A 12,402-nucleotide genomic window follows, 5' to 3' on the forward strand; every position below is an offset into this window, starting at 1 on the left:
ATAAACGTGCTCGCGGTGGTGTCGCTCGCTTACCTCCCCTACCCTCTCCACGCTCTGTATCTCTTGGTGTGTCTAAACTTACTAGCAGGGCTTCTGCTTACGCAAACAATTGCGTACAGTACGCATTAAAAGTTCGGAGGACCCCTTCAATTTTCGTCAATGGGGTCCCAGGGACCCCTTCAAATTTGGGCGAAGAACAGACACAAAATTGGGTAACTGTAGTGTCTGACATAGCAGCCCAATCTATTGTCGTCTGCTACAAGGTGAGAGTCACTTCCCTTGCACTGAGTTTTTTCCCTTACTGGAAAGAGTTCCAAGGTGTCGTTGACAGCGTGGTTAAAATCATCGTCTCAGAAACGGAAAGAAAGTGAGCACCCCAAGTTCAGTGAGCATAATCTTATCACAGATGCTTGCACAGACTTCATGGCACAGAAATCTCTCCGTTTCTGACAAGACATTACAGGGCTTTGTGTGTCTGAAAGGCAGTTGAACAAAGAAGTTGATTTGTTGGGGGTTTTTTTCAACTTTGTAAAAGGACCCCTAGAGTTAGCCTGGGACCTCTTAGAAATCTGAAGAAGGGGACCCTGGGACCCCAAAGAATTTAGCCTTAGCAGAAGCCCTGTTACTAGGTTGTCTAAGTTTGCTATTCGTAATAAAGGAACCCTCCAATTTATTCAGAAAGCATTTTGTCTTTTTCATTTTCTGGGAGCCACTGGCAATGTTTTAGACAGGGAAAATAAACATTAAAAATCAACAACAACTACACGTAGCTACGACCTTACCGGGGCAACAGGAGTATTATTGGCAGACGATTGCCAGCACTTGTTGATGCTCAAATGCCAGAAAAGACAAACACACGAAAACACACTTTTTGAGTTATTGACTGACCCGGCATCCGGTAAAACTTACCAACAACATACAGGCGACCATCTACTGTCTACTAGTATGAGCAGCCAATTCACTGTTTTCTTGTACAGATTCTGTCTTATTTCACATATCAAGGGGTGTTATATTTGGTTTAGGACCAGAAGACTCCTGTAAGTGTGGTGGTGGGGAGGTTGAAAAGTGGGGTTACGATTTAAGTAAGTGTAAATAATAAAAACAGTTTCACCAAGGCAGTAAACACTTATTTGTGTGTGTGCACGCGCTCTCTCATGTAAGTTGGTAGTTGCAGGTGTCTGTGATAGAATGCATCGCTCTCTCATCATCACTGTGTGTCAGGGAAGACGCGAAAGGTGATGATATCGGTTAAAATCCCCACCACCACTGACAGGGACTCTTTACGGATACGAAAATGTGCACATCTGCCCTACATCCCCCTCTGTCCCCCAGCAGGACGACTGACAAACATTAATCAGCAGGTGCTCACCTCACAGTAACGGATGTTTGCTAGCGGCCATCTTACATACATCGGGAGTGACAGGAGTATTTGTGACCTGACCACCCAGCTCGCTATTTTACAAAGTTCGCTCTCCCAGCTGACAACTTTTCTCTGTTTCACCACCTTTACATCATTTTGAATTAAGAACAGGTTATATACAGTCGTTGCTCGTGGAGACGATGGCAGGAAACAAGAACCAAATGGTACAAATGCTGCTGTGGATGACCATCGCCTTTTGTTGGATGACAGTTGGTTCAGGGTGCAGATGTGCGATAAGAAGAGATGAAAACTACTGCAGGAATGATATTGGTGAGTGCAGCTCTTAACCAAACCTTTTTAAATCAAAGGCTTCATTAACCACCATAAGTGACTATATATATAATCTGTAATATACGATACAATATTACAGCGACGCTCAATGCCCGCAATGGCTGATGTAACTCCAGGATTAGTAACGAGGTTTGGATGAAACGTGTATCAGTGGTCATTAATGAACTGACTTGATGACAATTCACGGTACGAGAGAATGAATTCAACATAAGATGTTGTGACACTCCACAATGATGATGATGATGACGACGACGACGATGACGATGATGATGATGTCACATCACTACTCTACCATGTAAACGTGTTCTGCTTGTGCAGTGTTTCAAGGAAGAGCTGTCGATTCACATCTGGAGGACGCCCATCCGAGGGAAAGACGGACCTACGTTGTTGAAGTCGACAGAATCTTCTGGGTTGGTGTCTGTTTAAACTCGCTGGCGGCGGTAACCACGACTACAACGATTAGTATGACAAAGACGACTACAAGGCTACGACGACGACGACGACGACAACGACGACGATTACGACGACGACGATGATGATGACGATGATGATGATGATGATCTTGATTATTATTATTATTATTATTGCAGTCAAACATCAGTATCGGTAGAAGAATACTTGATCTGACTACTGCAAGTAGCGAAAGCCTTTGTGGAGCTTCCTTTCAATTAAACAAACCTTACGTCATTGCTGGTGAGTTGAATATCCATACTATCCCCACCTGTCTGTCTGTCTGTCTGTCTGTCTGTCTGTCTGTCTGTCTGTCTGTCACACCTGGCTTGTGACCAAAAAACAACAATAAAATAAGTAACATTTTTTTTAAAAAAAAAGCTTTTATTTCAAATACAAGACAAAGGGTAGAACAATTTCTTTCCGTATGTCTAGCTATTTTATTTAATACATTTCATGTAAAATAAAAGCCTGAGGGGCTTCAAGAGCTCCAATGTTGCTCCTTACACTTGTATATATTTAATTATATGTATTCATGAGAATCCCGAGACCTACAGAAAAATTTATTTCATCCATTTTAGTACAATTGAAACAAAAACGCATTTTCGATTTTTTTATTACTTATGATAGTCTTTTTATTTATTTATTTTGTTTACTGTCGATCTTTATAACTTTGGTCTTCAAGTCGCAAACGCTCCTCGACTTCATCCTCATGACGATAATATCTTCTGATGCTTTTACCTCATCTCTTGTAGTCATCTACTTCTGTACCTTGTGGTGTCACCCTGTCTTCTGTCTCTGTCTCTCGCTGTGTCTCTGTCTCTCTCGCCATAGGGTCGTCGGACCGTGACGACTGATTATCTCACATCGGGCTACCTGCCCGAGGGCCAGTCTGTTTGTACGATGTTGTTGTAGTGTGACACGGACATACGGTGCTGCACGACAGTGTTTATTGTCTAAATTTTCAAAAACACAGGATTGTTTAGTTGTCTTCCATGTTTTACATCTGACATTGAGGGAGCCTCATTTATCCTGAGATGGTGTAGCCATGGTGACAGCGCTGACAGTAGTTTGGTCACCAACATGTCCTCACTCTCTATACTTTGGTCGCAGCAGCTCGGCAACAATTATAGTACATTTCTCGATGTCCCTCTTTTTTGAGATCTTCTGCTTGATATGTTAAGCAATACCAGACTATTGTACTTAAAGAGAAACATTCTGTATTGAGTTTTTTTTGTTTTTAAAGCCAGCGACGTAGAGATGGATGGACATCTATCGACTGGTTTGTGCACAGGAAACACTCTTTGGAACCATCTTGATAAGGACCGGAAGATGTTTTTCACAAACCGACTACACAAATTGTGTGCTTCCTACAACTATCTGGATTAAAGTCCCTTGTTTTTCGTCCTGACAAAAGTAAAATTTCTGTACAAAACACAATTTCGAAAACACACTATACCATGCTTTGTTAATCACAATAATGAGGAACAGACGTTAAAAACAGATTAAATTTATATGTTCCACATCAAATCAAATCAATTTTTAAGTCATACTTGAGTGGGTTATAATTACAGAGAAAGCTCTACACATTTTGACTACAAACGTTCTCAACCCGAGAGACTGCACAGATTTTTTTTATTAAACAATACATATGCAAAACATAAAAAACTATACCGCATACATCAATTTACATAAATAGATCAACAAACATATCACTGACAATGTACACAAAACTTTCCTCCACCTCGTCATACCTTAGCCTATGAAAGGACCAGCTGACACTATAGATTATAGAAACAGCATAGGTTGTAGCGGTTTGTCTTTAACATTTAGTTGTAGCTTACACAAACACAGATATAGTTTTCAACACACCTCAATAAATAACACATATTTCAGGCACTCCGCACATTTCAACCGTACACTTGACTTATACTTATTTATAAACATATGACATTAGTTATATATAAGTTATAGCTCACCTACATATTATCTTCAAGTATATAATTGTTAAATAGGGGAAGTCTACTCATAAACATTTTCAAGTAGGTATAGGGTTTCCAGACCACAAGGAGACATAAGGGATACATGATTTTTTTTCACTGATACATAGCAATATAAGTATACATAACAAACAAGCAATATTTTACAATATAGCAACATAAAAAACAAACATATGCACATAAATTTGACAAATATTTTAAGAATACATCCATCTGTCCAAAGAAGCTAGCAATGTAAAATTTCACACAACAGAAAAGTATGTGTTTTTCCCCCAATCTCACACAAATAAAGCAATCATCATGGAAGGCACCTTGGATCCCATGTGTCATAGGATGACAGCACAACAATATTAATGTATATCCTATCAAGACATGTGGTTTTTGATAATCATGAAGTCGTTTATATATATGTATATAGTCAGCACCCAGCCTGAAAATATCATGGGCCCCAACTCGGCCATACTTGGGGTTAAGATGTGCCCTACTTGGTGAAGCCACTGATCGGCCACAGTGGGTTTTGCAAATAGTTTAATTAACAAGTTGTTCATATGATAGCCAGTGTTTAGCAAACTTTTCTTCGGTTAATTCTAAACATGCACTACATTTTTCAACTGAATGTCTGTGTTTCAATATTTGGATAAAGAGTTCTAACTGGGGGATGACTTTTTTAAATCTACAAGAATATATGTATGCTTTTGCCAGCCATAAAATTAAATCAAGTACAACATCTGTCTCAAAGTTATTACTGCATCCAAAGAGAATCAAATGTTCACTAAAAGTTATCTTAGGAGCATTTGTACATTTGTGTAATATACAATTTTGCACGTTTTTCAAAAAAATATTAACATATTTACACTTTCAATAAATTTGCTGAATATTTTCTTTTTCATTTCTGCAAAGGCTGCAGACATCATCATCTTCTAGTCCCATGTGGAATAATATTACTCTTGTCGCCAGGATTCTATGTAACACTCTGATTTGAAGCCATTTTAATTTAATATCTTTTATATTAGCCATTGCTGTTTTGTTTGTGTCATATGTACCAGGAGATAAATCTGTTTCATTCATTCTATTTAAGTTTATGTATGTTTTTATGGCCTTTATGCAACCATTAAAAGAGACAAAGTCAATGTTAACATCATATTTATTTCGATATGATAGAAAGTTTCCTCTTTCATCTGTCAAGTGTTGATCTTTCTCCACCCATCTTCTATATAGAATTGGTTTATTCCCAATTGATTCTGATAGTGTGCCATTCACTGACACACTTGATTTAATATTTATATAAAAGGTAGTGATCCATTTACAGAAAAGGGGGCTAAATCCAAAAGACTATAGAGCATTAAGCATAAAACTCCAACTAATACTGTCAAAGGCCTTTTCAAAATCCAGGCTTATTAGTAAACCAGGTTGTTTATTTTCAGTTAAATATTCTATCAAATCGTATATCAGTCTAAAATTATCTCCAAGGTATCTTCCACTGATAAAGCCAGACTGATCCTCATGGATAAGAGATGGTAAAACTTTTTTCATTCTATTTGCAATACAAGCTGCACCAATCTTATATATCACATTTAAGAGGGTGATTGGCCTCCAGTTCTTGATTTGATCTCTAGGCTTATCCATTTTAGGTATACATATAATTACCCCTTCTTTTTTTGTAGCTGATAACTCTCCCTTTAACAAGCCTTCGTTTAGTGATCTAACAATGAAAGGCCCAAGCCGTTTCCAAAAAACCTTAAGAAACTCCACAGTAAATCCATCGTTCCCTGGGCTTTTACCAATAGACATATTTTTTTATGGCCTGACCTGCTTCACTTAAGGTAATAGTTGCCTCTGGTAAATTAAGTTCTAGTTCGGTAATTTTTGGTATGTTAATGACATCAAATTGAATTCGTGAACTGTTCATTCTGAATACAGATTACAGAAAAAAACCTTGCACTTCCGCTCTTATTTCTTCAGATCTTGTAGTGCTTTCTCCATTCTGCTTTTGTAATTTTCGAATTTGTTTACTTACATAGTTGCGTTTTTCTAATGAACAGAAATATCGACTGACTTTTTCTCCTTCTGCTATCCACCGTGCTCTGGAGCGAAGCAGTACACCTTCCATTTTCTTTTCCCTTATACTAATAAGTTCTTTTTTGTTCCTTTCCATTTCATTCAGCTCCTCCTCATTCATCTTTTCCTTTACCTTCCAAGTGTGTAATTATTTTTTCTAATATTTTTTCCCTTTCCTTATTTTGTTTTTGTTTTTTCTTTCTTGCATAAGCCATTGTTTTTGTTCTGATTTTCATTTGCATAGTGTCTAGAAAGGTCTGATCTGTTACAACCAGCTGTAATTCCATTAAAGGAATATTTCCTAAATTATTTCTTTCATATGGAAAGGCTGAGTATTCTTCTGTAACTTCTCTAATAACCTTATTTATTTGAGTTATATATTTTTTATCTCTTAAATGTGATGAGTTTAACTTCCATAAATTAAATCTCCTTTCTTCTTTTTTTTTGCTTAATGATAAAGGGATCAATGAATGGTCAGTTCGATATCCCGGGTAATATCCACATCCACAACAAGATCTGAAAGAGAATCCAACATAAGAAAGCAATCTAATCTGCTTTGCTGGAGGGGCCTTTTTCTATTCCGGGTGTATCTTAGTACTTCTGGATTTAATTCACTCCATATTTCGACCAGAATAAAATTTGTCTTCATCTCATCAATTTGTTTTGCCCTCTTGTATTGTTGTTTCGCTTATAATTATGACAGTCTAGATGAAAGTTTAACACAACATTCCAATCACCCCCTATCACAATGCTATCTATACCTAATTGCCTCACACTTTTCTAGTTGCAAATAGAATTTTGGGTTATCCTTGTTTAACTCATAGACATTACAAATTAGAATATCTTTTTCTAGTGTTTTTATCAATGCTATAATGTAGTTTCCTCCATTGCATCTATAAACTTTTTAAACTGCAGATATCGTTGCTTCCTGTTTATGTTCAAAATGCGTATCCTGTAACAGATAAACTGAAAAGGCCTTATTACATAAATAATGAAAAATATCTCTCCTCTTACGTGTGCCACCTAGGCCCTGACTGTTCACTGAAGCTAAAATGATTGGTGAGTTTGTGCTCTTACTGAAATAATTTTAATGGAACAGTAAGCAGGACATAACATTAATTGGTAGAGCTTTTAAATAACAATGAAGAGCACTGTTGTTGATGCAAGCATTCCATAGATGAGACTTAATTTGAGGATCATAACCTGATGTGTAAGAGTTTGGTGGCAAAAGCACAGATGGAAAATTTAGAAAGCATAACAAAGGATATACACAGACAAACAAAAGCAGACGAATGAACATGAATTTTTTAACAGGATTGGCAGGGTGACATAGAACAGTCACCATTTTTGCCCTGAGTGATCATCTAGTGTTTTAGCCCCGGTGACGAATGTGTCTAGGAAGTATAAGTTGTAACTTATGTGTAGGTCTTTATAAACATGTAATAAGTCTATAAGTAATTACCCGGTTTAAAAAAATAAATTCAAAAATAAACTGCTTTGATAGCACCTGATCATAGCAAAAATGTTTCCTTTACAATAACAATAATAAACCAGAAAAAGCTTTCTAATATTAATAATAGAAAAAAGAGTAATAATAGGTGTACTAAGACTGCAAAGATGTGAAAGGCGCGATAAACGTGCTCGCGGTGGTGTTGCTCGCTTACCTCCCCTACCCTCTCCTCCCTCTGTATCTCTTGGTGTGTCTACACTTACTAGGTTGTCTAAGTTTGCTATTCGTAATAAAGGAACGCTCCAATTTACTCAGAATGCATTTTGTCTTTTTCATTTTGTGGGAGCCACTGGCAATGTTTTAGACAGAGAAAAATAAACATTAAAAATCAACAACAACTACACGTAGCAACGACCGTACTGGGACAACAGTAGTATTATTGGCAGATGATTGCCAGCACTTGTTGATGCTTACAATGCCAGAACACACACACACACACACACGAAAACACACTCTTTTTCTAGCCCTGTTTCCCCTTCTCTCTCTCTCTTTCTGAAGCTCTTTTCCCCACTGTGAATGATTGAAGATGAAGAGGATATGTGGACTAACTTTCTCTAGTAATCATTCCATAAAACATTAAAACAATAATAAAACATGTATGATTATACCATGTGACCAAGCTATTATTATTTTTAATTCTTTACAGCATCCAACATAAAACACAATCATTAATATTACTCTAATTTTCAAATGTTGAAATATCAATTCTAACTTCCGCAGTGAATTGCACATCGATTTCACTACTGTTGATAAGCTGATTATGTGGGAAATACCTTTCACATGAATTTTATTGTTTTTAGATTTCATAAACAAATAGGCTGTCTTTTCAAAAATATGAATTTAAAAATATTTCATTTTATAAATGATTTTAAAAAAATAATGTAACAAGTGACAGGATTTCAACAATCATTTCTTTTACACTTGCAGTTTGATGCTGACATTTTTCATTTATTATGCATGTACTATGAATTTTTACCTATTGAAACCCGCTTATTATAAGTACCACATAACACGTTTATTGTTATGTATATACAGTCTTTGATAAACAGTGGAACCTCGGTTAACGAACATAATCCGTTCTGGAAAGTTGTTCGTTATCCGAAATGTTCGTTATCCGAAACAGTTTTTCCCATAAGAAATAAAGGAAATAGATTTAATTGGTTCCCAGCCCCTAGTGACTCGCTATGTACAACTCTGACGTCTGTACGAGTGGCCTTGACCTGTGCATGCTGATGTTTGTGGGTGTGTATCTTGAGAATGGAAAGGATGGATTACTTTGAATTCGGCAAGTCTTATCTTGAACGTATCATTATCTGGTATCATTAGACATTATTCCATCATTAGTTTTTTACTTGCATGTAAATCTTTCCAAAGTTAACGTACAAACAAATAACTGAAGAATTTACAGAAGATCTTCGTAAGGATGTTTTCTAAATCTTAAAAAATAAAGTCTTTTTACGGGTAAGACTTTCCGACTCCGGTAGCCTCTGTGTTTATTTTCCTCTGTCTGTGAATATTTTTACTGTTTATGTTATTTGAGTTGCTATGATATACTTTAATGTGAAATCTGTATGAAAGACCCGTACAGTCATTCAAACGTTAAACAGCGCTCCGGCTATGAAATATTTCTCAACGTGCAAGAGACATAAATTGAACCTGCAATGCCAACAACTATACTGAAATCATTAAATTCCACACACTCCTCTATATTAACATCATTAAATGCCACACAGTTTTCTATGCAGCAAGAAAGCTTTGTGACTCCTTTTAAAATAAAAATAAAATCACCCAAGTAGAATTTGACAGAAGGTAAACTCTGCTCCATAACGACAGATGTTACTGGTCTCGGCCATCTTACAGACAAAGAAACCCTCCATGCTAATCATCACTTGGAAGGCAACAGGCGGTCAAAATGTGTTGCTGGGTGCACGAAAGGTAACCTCCTCCTCATCATCATCATCATGTAGAGGAGGTCACTTCTCGATTGTTCCTTCTCCCGAAAATTCAAGGGTCCCATAAAGTTTACTGAGATAGACTTAGTAAGCAGGGTTCTATCTGTATTACTTTCTTATTTTTCTTGCTGTTGGCTGTCCGAACTCTTGCTCAAAATCCAGCTATCCCAGATACATGCATATACAAAATAGTATATGAACTTCATACAGTAGTACATCAGTATATATTGTAAAACACAAGGTGTATACACATGCATAGAAGTATGTGTACTACATATACACAGCAGTACACTAGTGTGTATATATAATAGTCTATTAGTACCCATACATAATAATTAATAAATATATTGTAGTACATTAGTACACACGTGGTAATTCATCCATATACAGTAGTACATTAAGGGCATATACATGGTAGTGCTGAGTTGTAGTACTTACAGATGGAATATGTGTTGCACGTGTATAGTCATAGTTGTCGTACATACATGAATGCAGTGTATGTGGCACGTGCACATAATGATTTATGTAGTACAATACAATACAATACAACTTTATTCATTCACAAGGGCAATTACAGGTATGATGACACGCCAGCACACTAGAGAGAAGATTATGTGAGAGATGAAAGGGACTAGATTCTGGCGACATACACACACATGTGCACACACACCCACTCATACAGTAACACAGCAACAGGAGGTTCAGTGGCACCCCGCACGAGGTCACCTCAGACGCTGACACATCATCACAACTAGTGGAATTGAAGAAGTGAATGGCTCGCGGAATGAACTAGTTACGGTAACGGTTCGTTCGACTGACCGGTACAGCGTATCTAAGACCAACCGCAGGAGTGTGTGTGAGAAACAGTTATAATACAGCATAAATAGAGTTAAATAAACATTAACATAAAACATTAACGAAAGCATTTAAACATAAGAACACTAATCGTTTTGACGGCGTGGGTGGATGGAGGTGTGGGGAGGAAGGGGTGGAATTACTGCTTTGATCCCCCCTCCATGAGCACGTGACATTGTAAAATCGGGGGTGACTTCCTTTTTCTGTCGCTTTGAGGTTAAAGGAAAAAAGTTGTCCACTGTCTGTTGCTTCTGCCTTTTTTGTAACACTCTTGGGTTATACATCACATTATCATTGAACATGTTTAGGCTCCTATTGCCTATTGCACTGTTAGGGAAAGACTTTTCTACAGACCTTTCTTTGGAGCCATGATTGAGGATTATCTTATTAAAATAAAGCACAAAAATCACTAAATAAGAAGGATGCGCATAGATAAGAACGACTGATCGTAACTGTGTCTCGAGTGCGATGACATGGTCGGTCACGTGATCCGAAATGTTCGCGAGACAAGAATGGATCTGAAATATTCATCCGAGAGTATGTCGAATAGTGCATTTGTAACACAGTAACAGTTGACACTGAAGAGCAATTTCATGTGTTAAACTGAGCTTTTGGCGGGTTCGTCAAAAAATGTTGACAACAAGATGGAATGAGTCAGCGAGCAAACAGTTTTCCCTATTCAGGTAACCACATGTCTCGGGTTCTATCGAATTCACTGTTTTCTTGTACAGGTTTCTGTCTTATTTCACATATCAGGGGATGTTATATTCGGTTTAGGACCGGAAGACTCCTGTAAGTGTGGTGGTGGGGGAGGTTTCCAGGTGGGGTTACGATTTAAGTAAGTGTATATAATAAAATCAGTTTCACCAAGGCAGTGAACAACTGCAGCAGCTACGAGGTGAGTAGTGTTTGAGCCTCATCCATGAAAGTGTTCTGTGAACAGTAAGTACTGAACACTATACACTGCGCATATTGTTTGCTCGCTTAATTACAAAAGGTCCACATACAGTTCTGAAGAGCAACATGAACTAGATAAATATAACGAACATTTGGAAGGGACACACGCACAAAAACCTTCAAAGCAGACATTAACAGCTTGTCATTAAAGTACGGCAGTGTATGGCTTTATTTGTGACATGTTTTTTTTTTTGTTTGTTTGGTGTTTTTTTTATCAGTCTCACAAATACATGAAATAGAAAAATACAGCATCTTGCAATATAATATATACACATAAGCAGTCATTTGTTCGTTCCAGAAATTGAAAAGAAATTGCCTGCAGGCAGTCCATTAGTACACGTTACATATAGTGATGATATTACGAGGATGTTGATGAATGAATGATTGATTTACTGGCTGAAGGGCTAGCAAAACAAGTATTTAGATTATAATAAAAGCTTGGAGGACTCACAGTGCAGACTCAATCATGCTGTTGTGATTGCAAAATTTTTTAACAAAGAACCTCCATCTTCATTGGTTGCATACTATGCAGTTTGTTCCAGCAAAATGAATGACACAAAAACTGCAGCCATATTGTTCTCACAAAAACTTATTTCTCCCAAGCCTAAGCGCATTTATACAAATGGTGATAATGAAACAAGTATTTACATATTTTAACAGGTTGTAAAAAGAAAGACTAACTAGACTATTAAAGAAGTGTTGTGGAGACTGCCAAATGTTGGCAGTAAAGCACGAATTAAGACAGAATGGATAGAAAATTGCCCTAAAAATGTAAATGAAAACAGATAAAGGACACCTGAGGCTTAACACAGTTTCAGCAGTTAAACACATGGTTGATGACGTTGCCAATGGAAGTAACAGTAAGCAAGACTGTACATTTGTTCTACACCTTGAGAAAATATAAATAAA

The 12,402-nt window shown here is 37.1% G+C and overlaps 1 protein-coding gene across 1 annotated transcript in view; it reads left to right on the top strand.

The window, feature by feature from the left end:
- The window catches only part of LOC112559836, a 3,566-nt gene extending 2,889 nt beyond the window's left edge, over positions 1-677 (top strand). The window contains exon 5 of the mRNA XM_025231287.1: positions 1-677. This exon is cut by the window's left edge and continues 692 nt beyond it. The gene's annotated coding sequence lies outside the window, so the exon portion shown is untranslated.
- Positions 678-12,402: the final 11,725 nt, after the last annotated feature.

This window comes from Pomacea canaliculata, linkage group LG3 (genome assembly GCF_003073045.1).
Source record: "Pomacea canaliculata isolate SZHN2017 linkage group LG3, ASM307304v1, whole genome shotgun sequence".
Lineage (NCBI taxonomy): Eukaryota > Metazoa > Mollusca > Gastropoda > Architaenioglossa > Ampullariidae > Pomacea > Pomacea canaliculata.